We start from the raw sequence: 11710 nt of genomic DNA on the forward strand, positions 1-11710 counted from the left end.
CAAATCGTCCTATTTCAGGGTGATATGGCCTTGTTCAGGGTTTTGGAAAAGAAAATCACTTTAACAGATTATTTTTAAATGGTTTACAGGTTGCCTAATTTTGTGCAATACTTGTGTGATCTTTTAAACATTATTAAAACTATTGTTTTTATTTGACATAAACTTTTTTGCTGGAAGTTTATGCTGAAAAACATAAACGAGGGTATGCAACAAACATGGAAAATAAAGCTAAGATTAGAATACATAGATGACAGCTCATTGCAGTATATAAAGAGGCTCCAGAGAGAGACAGAAAGCAGCTGGACAGAAAACATGCCCATGAGAGAAAGGAGAGTTTGTGGCCAAAACATAAAGGAGATTGGGGACTTTTTTCAAGTAGAAGGGCAAAGGTAGAAAAGGAACATAAGATATAAAATAAGTGATGTGAAAGAGGAAATGTAAAATTATGTGGTATAAGATTTTTTAAATAGAGATGGCATAAGACAAAAAAGGAAGAGATCAAGAAATTGTCCCTAACTTAGACCACTGACTGTTAGAAAGTTATACAAAATGTATATACTATATGATATTTCATAACTGGTATATTTTTGTGTCTTTTATCAGGCAGCCTTTTGAATGATGAGTTCTCTAAGAATAAGACAAGAGACCTTGCCAAGTGGTGTTCAGTTTCCTGGTCTTGGCAGGCCCTGTTCAGTACAGGAGAAAAGACTGATCAAATTGTCCAATATGGAGCCCTTTATCCACTTCAGTCCACTTACTTTTTTAAGATAAAGGAAATAGCAATCATTAAAAAATACTCGTCAAGTATAACTACTTGAACATCATCCTTTTTTTTTTTTTTTCTTCAAAACACCTCCTTTCAACAATGATGATATTCTGGGGAAGAATCTGATGCAAGTTTTCTCCTTAGGTTCTGCTGATTTTTTTGGTTGTTATTACAGCCTTTATTTTTTCATTTTTCATTTTTTTTAAATGACAGATTTTCTCCAGGCCTATTTTTCTGTCCTTATCACTTTGGTTTACTTCGCTACAAGCTGTGGGTCTTATTTATTTAAAGGACATTCTCCCCTAGGCACCTGTCAACTACTTTTCAGTCCTTCCTAATCTTTCTTGGGGGTGACTTTCCTGCATCAGGCTCACATACAAAATAGGGAATCGGACATCTGGCAGGCCCAGGAAGGACTTTGAGGGGATTTATTTCATTATAAGATACTTGGTCTCCTACAGCACAGTGGGATTGGGTGATACTCTGTCCCCAGTAACCTCATGAAGGACAGACAGGGAACTTGTCCTCAGTGACATCTGAGACTGTGAAACTAGCAGGTGGGCCCAGAGCAGGAAATAAGCATTGGCACACCCACAGACACAATGCCTTCATTCAGTGAATCCTTGACTTCTGAGGAGTGTCCTTCAAACCACTCAACACTTAAGCTTCTACCTTGGAAAGAACATAGGGTATCTGCAACTGCTTCCCTTCATTGCTGTCTACTCGCACTTCCCTGAACTTCGTAAGGTGCCAAAATTCCCTTCCAACTCTTTAGATAGCATCTTTCTCCTCACAAGGGAAAGTTTTAAACAATAAATCCTAACTTTTTATTTAACATTTAATGGATATATACTAGATGCCAGGCATGGTACTAGGCATCAGGAATAAAAAATAGGTAAATAAAACAAGAGTCCCGGAATATGTCCTGGTACATCCGAGGTGTAAGGCAAAAGCTCTAACCAAGGAATCAGAACACCTGACTTTGAGTCCCAGCTTTCTTTCTTACTCAATAGAGACAGCACCTTAAATACTTGAATCATGTGAATTGTCCTGAACCTCAATTTTCTAATCTGAAAAACAAATGGGGGGAGTAATCACCAGGGGGTAATTGTTTCTTTTTCATATGTAAAGATTAAATAAAACATTTGGGGGGGTAGGTTTTTTTTCTTTTTATGGCACACTTAAAATTTACTAGAAATACAGACTCCCAAGTCCAGTAAGTTCAAATCAGCATTTTTACCTCCTATGCAATATGTTCTTTAATAGAATAGCTCTATAAGGAACCATGATTATCAATCTGTTTCTTAGGACAACAGAATCAATAACACGCTCACCCCGGGAAGAGTTGAATTACAGGGGTGAACCAGAAATCACAGAGCGGTTTATTTAAGCTTGGGAAAGGAAAGGCCCTTGCAGGCCCTTCTGAATGGTTCTAAGACTTGTTCCTTCTCAGAGCAGAAGTCAACCATACACTGTGGCATAAGGGTTCCCTTACAACCCTCTCCCAAGAATCGCAGGGCGAGCAGTAGTGTCCAGCCATGACCTTTGAACGTCTCCACCCACTCGTGTACCTCCTCCAGCTCTGCTTTCTGCAAAATTGGAGAGTGGTTTAGTTATATAAAATGGGATTTTTGTAGAAACATTTGGGATTTTCTTAAAGGTTTTATTTATTTGAGAGGAAGAGAGAGAGTGTGTGAGCAAGCATGAGTGGAGGCGGGAGGCAGAGGAAGAAGCAGACTCCCTGCCAAGTGAGGAGCCAAACATGAAGTTCAACATGGGGCTCGACATGGGGTTCAATCCCAGGATCCTGAGATCATGACCAGAGCCAACAGCAGGCGCTTAACCAACTGAGCCACCCAGGCGCCCCCAGATAAAAATATTTGTAAAAGTACTTTTACTGCATACACCTCCCCTGTTGGGACTTGCACAATGCTGTGACTTCTTGAGGAAAAAGAAGGGACCATCCCTAACTTTATCGAAGGAATTTGGTAGAAAGCAGCCCTGAAAGGAAAGAACCTCAGGATCAGGACTGGTAATGCTGACATAATGCCACGTTCCGTTTTCCCCTCAATTCACTATTTCTGGCTCCATGCCTTGGCTATTTTCTGTCACTGAGGTGTTTTGCAGCCCTTGCTAGCAGATTAACCTTGCTAGCAGAACCTGGCAAAGGGGACGGGAATGCTTGCTGGAGGGAAAGAAACAGGGCAAGCATAAATTAAGCTGGGGTGCCATTTTGAAGGAATTCAGCTTTTTCAACCAAGTGCTCATTTTTTTTATCTGGACTTGAAAGAATGAAATGATTTATATGCAGACAATCACTTTCTTCGAGCAACCAGCAGGATAAATGAGTGAACATGTCATATATTCTGCTTTGTGACTTTCTCATGGACAAACACCAAATCTGAAATGAGCAAACTCAACATTTATAATCTATTTACTATATAGATATCTTGTTATTGTTGTTGACAATGATGGAAGCCTGTTGTATCTTTCCAAGGGAGTGTTTATCTATGCAAGGGTTAGTGACATTCATTACACAGTTAATTCCCAGATAGTGAGGCGCTCAGTCCTGTAAGTGTGGGACTTGCCCACACCATAGAGACCTTCTAAGTGAGTGCAGCAGGTTTCCCAGCCAGCCAGGGTAGGCTCTCCCGGTTCCACTAGCCTGCCAGTGAGTTAGTCTTACACAAACTATCTCGGAAAGCCTCCAACTCACTGTGCATTTGACCTCCGTGTCCCAACTCATTTCTTTAGTATCCAGAACTCTTTCTGTTCTGCTAAGAGTTAACAGAAATAAATGAAGTAGCTTTGCCATGGCATCGAGAGAGGGCGAAAGGAGTGTGCCACTGATAATATGGCAATTCTTGAAATCAGAGCTGATTATTTCAAAGCGGTGGGTCTGTCTGTCTCAAAGCAAATATATTTTAAGTGACCCAGGCTGCATTTTGGGACAGTGTACATTATTATTTACATAACACATTTTTCTTTTATGATTTGTTCTGAGAACCATACCCTAAGTCAGATATTTCCTGTCTTTTCTTGCCATCACAGTGCTATGGGAAGTTGATACTGTCAGCAAAGAATCGTTTAGGAGACATCTGTTGAATATATCATCTTAATCGTAAAGGAAGTTTTCATTTTCTGTGAAAGTAATTATCTCTTATTTTGATCTCAAATGAAAAGGCAATTGACATTTAAGATGTAATTAAGTAATATAAGCTTAAATTTTGCTTTTGTTAGTACTTCAAAGTGTCTTCAAAATGAAATGTGTTATTTTTTCAATTTCTAAAAAGAAAGATTGCTTTATTTCCAAGATCCTCAGGTCTGCCTAATTGCATATATTAGTTATGCTATTTAACCACATTCTGAATAAGAAATTCTGGCTTCATGCAAGAACAGAACCAAATTGTTAAGGAGGGGTTGAAGCTTTACAATTGGGAGGAGTTCTCTCTAGCAAAAAGAATGGAATTAACAAATATGAAATCAGATATGAAAATGAATATTTAACATGAAACAAATTAAGAAAAATCGTAAGTTTTTAAAAGTTGACATATATTAACTGTTCCAGTAATTCATCACTGTGAGGTGAATCACCCTAAAACTTAGTGGCTTAAAACAGCAATCATTTTATTATCATAACTCACAGTTCTAGGGTTGGCTGAGCTCAGCAAGGCAATCCTTTCTCGGGGACTTCCATGAAGTTACATTGAGTAACTTGGTGCTTGGGGCTGGAGTCATCCTGTGGCGTGCTCAGTTCACATGTCTGGAGTTGGTGCTGACTGTGGGCTGTGACTTTCGCTGAGGCTGGTGGCCAGAATGCCTATGTATGTGGTCTTTCTATTTCCTCATGGCATGGTGACAAAGCTTGAAGAAAACCAGGTGAACACTGTATCCCCTTTCATGAGCTGTCCTTAGCAATCACATCATTTCTATACTCATTTCATATTGCTACTGTAACAGATCACCACAAACTAGTGGCTCAAAACAACACAAATTTATTATCTTAGAGTTCTGGGGGGCCACAAATTTGAAATGAGTCTCACTAGATTCAAATCAAGGTGTCGGCAGGGCTACATTCTTTCTGGCAGCTCTATGGACGATACATTTCCTTGCCTTCTCTAGCGTCTTGAGATCACCACATTCCTTGGCTCGTGGCCCCTTTCTTTATCTTCAAAGCCAGCAGTGTAGAAACTTCAAATCTTTCTCAGCTCTGACTCTTGTGCCTTCCTTTTCCACTTACAAAGATCTTCGAACCTTTCTCATTTACAATATGAGCTGTAAAACTTGAGGGCATCATTGAAAACTGGCCACACTCAGTAATTAGCTTGTCTGTTTCCTTATTGCAGAAGGATATTTGTGTTTTATGCTATCTTTGTCAATGTCAATATTTTATATCAAATCAGCAAGAAATTTTTATTAACAAACTCCTTAATGCGTGGTTATAAAACTTTTTGCCGAAGTTTATGGCTTCAAACTTTCTGATTACCTCTTCACAAGATTACAATATTGTAATATAATTTCCTATAGAATTTTTTAAAATTTAGCCTTTCCTCTAGCATGGCTTATCATTTTTTAAAAAAATTGTTGGTATCTTAAAACATTTCTTTCAGTTTTACAACTCATTATGGATATCATAATACACAAAAAGATTAGATAAAATTTTTCTTAAATAAGACATTAATTCTAAAGTATAATATCTGCATGTTTCCAAATTTCAGTTAAAATGGTGTGTCCCCAGATCAACTTCCCCTTAGCCAGATCCCAAAATACTGGTGGACACTCAAGCATTTCCAAACATAAGAGAAAATGTTACAGTGGAATTTGACATGGAGAGAGACAGCAGCCTTAAATGACTACAGTTAAAATGTTTTTCTTTTGCAAAACTAGAAAATAAAAATGCATGTGAACACTCAGCTAGAGCCCATACTGAGACCTCAGGAAGAGCCTGTGCAAGCGAGGTCCCCTAAAGCTACATTTCATTAGCTTCGCAATAAATCCACGCTTGGTAATCAATAGTTACCTGTCAAGCATTATACTAAGTGATTTATATGTATTGACATAATTTTAATGCCTATAACACACACAGATGCAGAAATACAGGTCCAGAGAGTTTAAGTAACTTGATCCCACGGCAAGACAGTGCTAGATTCAGTGTTTACTAGCAGACAATGTGACTCGACGACCCATGCTCTTAACCACTATTTTACATAGTGATTCTGGTATCAGGAAGAAGGAAAATAAAACTCCCAGTTGGACATAAGCTTGATCCATTGAATGTATTTCTTATTAAATTCATGTAAAGTGGTTGCATCAGTAGTTTAGGTTAGCCTAAGCCAAGGCAATTTGGATTTGGATGTTTTATTAGGAAAATTAATCAGTAAGTTTTTCACCTGCATACTTTCATAATGTGTTTTTGTTGTTGTTGTTGTTGTTGTTTTCTCTTAAACAGCAAGGGAAATCTGATTTTTCTCTACCAAACTAATCTGAAAAGAAATTGTCCAGATAGAGACCAGGCCTACCAGGATTAACCCTTCACCCTGGAGTTTGGGATTAACGTGTTTCTAACAAAGCAGGCCGATTGTTTTGAGTACAGTCCTACCACTCAAATCCCAGGAAAGCCAATAGGGGAAGAAAAAAGAGGGTTTTTCTTTCCTGCCTTTCTCTAGACATTGCAGGGAGATGTCTAAAGGCTTGAAACATCATGTGAGTATGTCATATCAGTAGCTGGCAAATGTTTAGCTGCCAGAGGGAAATTGCTGATGTGTTCCTATTGGTCTTAATATGGGGCTATTTTGCAGACATTTGGGCTGTTTTCCATCTTATGACGTGTAAGTATTTTTTATCTTTATAACAGAAGATTGTAACCAGCAAATACTCTGATTGCCCTACCGGTTATGCTCTCCTATTCTAGAACTTGCATGAGGAAGTCAAGCTCTCTGGTCATTAAAAATAGCAGTTTTGAGCCTTACAGCCTGTGTTGGACAGAAGGAAGTTGGAAATGGGGAGGGGTAGCACAAATACAATATGTGGAAGATACTTCTTTTGGCATGAACCCAGAGGTTACCAGTTTATTGTGCTTTGTCCTGCAATGTTTGTAAGTGTCAGGATGGGCATAATAATACTTACACAGATCTTACATTTAAACATTATAGAAACGTATTGATTAGCTTACTGGGATATTCAGGTCTTTGTAGCCCTGTGTTTTATAAATGCAGCCCACACTGCGTTTTAAATTTTTGCTGCTTCTTTGTTCAATTTAAGAAACATAAACGGGGCAGCTGTTCTATTGGAGGTACAGTGGCGGAAATAAAAGATACAAAGTGACTATGGTTAGACACTGCCCACAAGGAGCTCAGAACCTGGTAGGGGAGAACCAAGTCTATAAATAACAATATTAGTATGTGATTTGTACACCTCTAAGGCTATGTACAAAGTACAGCAGCAAGACCCGGAGAGAAGTTGTATCAGGAGAGGGAAGGGAGACTAGGTAAATCCATACAGAGGAGGGGGTTCTTGGCTGCTTCTAAAAAAGTTCCTTTTACTATGTGACTGTATCTACTTCCTTCAACCCAAAATGTTATATTCATTTTTAAAACTGAGCTGCTTCTGTCCTAAGAACAGATCAGCAGCATCTGAGCTACTCAAGGATACATGTTGGCAGAAATTCCACCTTCGGGATGTTCTTTTAGCACTGGCATCTCTCAGATATTTGTGAAATCATTATCTTAACTAAAACTACTTCAGGTTACATTTTATGATTTATTTGGGCTAAGTCAGAATATTGCCATTCCCTATAAATGGATCACTTTAATATATGACACTTTTTTTTAAATGGTACTGTGAAATCTACATACAAGAAAAATACATAGTTGCCGTGCAATTTAAAGACTGTTGATAAAACAAATAATGATATATCCACCACTCAGATTGATATAGAATATAAGCCATACCTTGGAAACCTCTGGATGCCTTACCCAGGTCACATCCCCCCCTCTCTCTCCCTAAAATTAGTTCTAGTACTAAATTTTCAGTTAATCATTCCTTTCCTTTAAAAAATAGATTGCTTAAAAAATAGATTACTTTTTGTGTATCCTGAATAATATATTGTTCTGTGTTTGAATTTTATGTAACTGGAATCACATTGAATGCATTTCTCTGTGACTTCTTCTTTTAACAGAATGGTTTGTTCGTTTGTTTTCCCTTTTAGGAGAGAAACTGAATGGCAGCCCAGCCTCAGAACACTAAGTGCTGTTAGCTTTTGCTGCCCTCCCCTATTCAACTTCATGCTTTTGAGCTACCTGAATGTTTGCCTATAGCTAGCGCAATTAAAATAGCATGTCACATTGTATGAAAATACCACACTCTATCCATTTTCCTGTGGGTGGACTTTGGGTATCTTTCCAGTTTATCACTGTTATAAAAACTTCTGTAATTCATGCCCCCCCATCTTTTTGTGCACACATCCAAGAGTTATTCTATATTAGATTCCTGTAAGTGGAATGTTTGGGTCTCTGAGCATGAGCAGTGTCGACTGGAGTGAGTAGCATCAATGGGTTTCCAGAGCAGTTTAACCAATTTCCGCTCCCATCAGCTCTCTGTGAGAGTTCCTGTGGTAGCATGTCCTCACCAACATATTACCTGTTTTCATGATACATAAAAATAAGGGTCAGAATGACTTATCCCTGTGTATCTTCTTCTTTATATAAAGCTAACCACAGAGCAGATGCTCAGCAAAAATTCTCTGGTTACTTGATTTTGGAGACTATATTCTAGAAAATTCAAGACTACTATACTTAAACATACAATTGCTATTTCCATATATAGCAGAAATCTTTGCTTTTATTTTTAAATTAATAAATACATACATAAACATATATGCAGATACCTACATTCATACACTCAGAAACACAATAATATGTAATATTTGATTATTAACACAAGACATGGAGCAAGGAAATACTATTTCTTCAGTTAAAAAGTTACCCTGAAATTTTTCTGCCTTACACATACACACACGTGTATGTGCATAGTGTATATGGATACATGCGTTTATGCATGTGTGTGTGTGTATTTTCCTCCTTAGGTATTTGCATCTGTGAATAAAATGGGTTTTAAAACACTGTAATTTGAATATATTAGTCTATTTCACAAGCTTATCATTTGAAACCACTGATTAGAAGTTCTCGATTGTCAATTTGTGTAGAAATCAAATTAAAAATACATAGCTTAAAGTGAGCTTAAATATGCATCTATCCAAGAAGAAACAGGGTTTTGGTGAAATACTCGAAACTCAAAATTTACCATTTATCTCTCTATATCAGATGTTCATCCTTCTGCCATCCTCACCAATTTAAAACCAAGTTTATTTAAAAATATAAACCTTTTACTCATCTATCAAGGTCATCAATTTCAAGACAAGCTTTTAAAGCTAAGAACTGTGCAATTTTGACATATTTCAAAATCAGCAGAATATAAAAATTTAAATGATAGTTGTAAAAAAATAACAAAAGCCATTTCTTACTAAATACATGATTTTTATCTAAAGTTTAAATGACTACTAAATGATAATACACTAAAAGGAGTAAGACAAATGCCTTTGTTATCTAACATTTTTGAGAATTATTACATAACAATACTTTTCAGATACTTCAATTGCAGAGAAATTGTGTTTCATCAGCTAGGAAAGATAATGAAATAAGTAGCAGAGAATATGAGCTTTCTAGTATCGTACCTGAGGAATTGCACTGGATCTCATATTTCAAATATTATATATGCTAATTTTCATTAATAACACTTCATTCATGTTTTTAATTTCATTAAGCAAAAATGGAGTGGCTGGGACCAAAAATGGGCCTGGAATAATCTGGATAATTATGAGATCTACATTTTACTTTCACTGTACAGACTTTAATTTCACAATAAATATGCCTATGCCTATGCCTCAGCTGTCTAATAGTTGAAAGATCCTGAGGGGTGCCTGAGGGTCGGTTGAGCATCTGATTCCTGGTTCAGCTCAGGTGGTGATCTCATGGGTCGTGGGATGGAGCCCCTCATCAGGCTCGACACTCAGCAGGGGAGTCTGCTCGAAGATTCTCTACCTCTGCCCCTCCTCTGATAATGCACATGTGTGTACACACACACATCTCTCCCTCTCTCTCAAATAGATAAATAAATCCAAAAAAAAAGAGAGAGAGAGAAAGAAAGAGAAGAAAGAAAGAAAGAAAGAAAGAAAGAAAGAAAGAAAGAAAGAAAGAAAGAAAAGAAGGATCCTGAAACCTGGAACCAGCACACTTAACTCTGTATGTTGTCCCTGACACCTGCTTAGCTGAGTGACCTCTCAAAGTCTCCATTCCCACATTTGTAAAAATAGGAAGTAACTCCTGACTATCTCACAGGACTGTCTGGGAAGATTAGGTGAAACAATAGATATAAATGTCATTAGTAAATCATAAAATGCTAAACAAATGTATATTTTTGCTATATTATTATTATTTTGGGTCCAAACTCCAGCTTTATTGTTTAATATCTCTACAACTTATATGGCAAGTGATTTAACTTTTTAAAGCCTTTCCTCTTACCTGAAAATCACAGCTTTATGAGGATGAAAATGAGATAACATATGGAAGCTTAACACAGAGCGGATGGTGAGGACTTAGCAAGGGTAATTATTATTTCTTATTTTAACTTATTACCCATATCAGGAGAAAAATTGCTTTGAGTCATTCTTCTAATCATCATAATAGATCATACTGAACTGTCCACATGATCAACAACCTGCACTTGAGAGAGACCTGAACTGGACAGCACCCAAGCTGTAGCAAAGGAATAGATCTTGTCTCTCTATAGAGCTAACTGGCCATTACGAAAACTAACCCTTGCTCTTATTAGTTAACTGGGTGAACCAACCTGGACATAAACTACATAAACAAATTTCTTGTGCTAAGAATATTGTTGCAAAGACCAAGGATCAACATCACTATAATTTGATGACTATTACTCATAAAATGTTTGGACAAGAATTAACAAAGCTTGCTTATTTCATATAAGGAGAATTCAATCATGACCTATTTCTTTCTTATTCAGGATACAAATCTGTACTCTGTCCTTCCTTATTGCCCATTTCTACAACCAAATGGGTTTGGCTGTCTCCACCCAGCTGTCTTTTTTTCATGTGTTTTGAGAGGTGGACAAAGTGGGTAACCATGGAGAAAAGCCATGTGCTACTCTCACAGGCTTAATTCACTTTCCCCTACAGCCCTTGAGGTCAGACATCTCCAAGAAGATTATGACCCAAATTCAGATCAGCAACGTGCCAGGGAAAGCAGACAGCTGTATGGGACAATTCTGGCTCCAAATGATGCTAACCCTTTATGTGATGCCATTAAAAAAAAATTAAAGTGATATACAATTAAAAAGTATAAAATTTTTGGTGTATTGTAGTATGTGGCATACAAAGCAACAGTTATGTAAACCAAGTAGATATTGTTTTATTTCTCCATAAATACATAGCCTGTACATTCCCAGAAGCCACCGAATCATGGTCACTTCTGATCTTATCCCAACCAGTTGCACAAGTACTGGGAATCAAACACCTGTGTTATTTGTTGATGCAACTGAGGGAACTTGATCATTGGGTTTCAATGACTGTAAAGTATACATACGCTTTCTGTTTCAGGCCAAATGTTTTGTTTACTTTTGTATCTGGGTTTGTTATGATAATCAATTTCCTATTTTAAAAAAATGGTGTGATTCATATATTTGCCTCACTTCTGATGATAATTCATTGTTTTTGTTCTCAGGGAACAATAAATTCTGTATGAATATTATCAGTCAGTTTTTAAGTTTTAAGAATTTTATATGCTATCAATAAAAGACTTGGCATTACTTTGGGGTGCAAGACAATCAATTAGTGCACTTACATCACATCATATCCTATTATTGGAA

Source organism: Ursus maritimus, unplaced genomic scaffold (assembly GCF_017311325.1).
Source record: "Ursus maritimus isolate PB19 unplaced genomic scaffold, ASM1731132v1 scaffold_8, whole genome shotgun sequence".
Taxonomy (NCBI): Eukaryota; Metazoa; Chordata; class Mammalia; order Carnivora; family Ursidae; genus Ursus; species Ursus maritimus.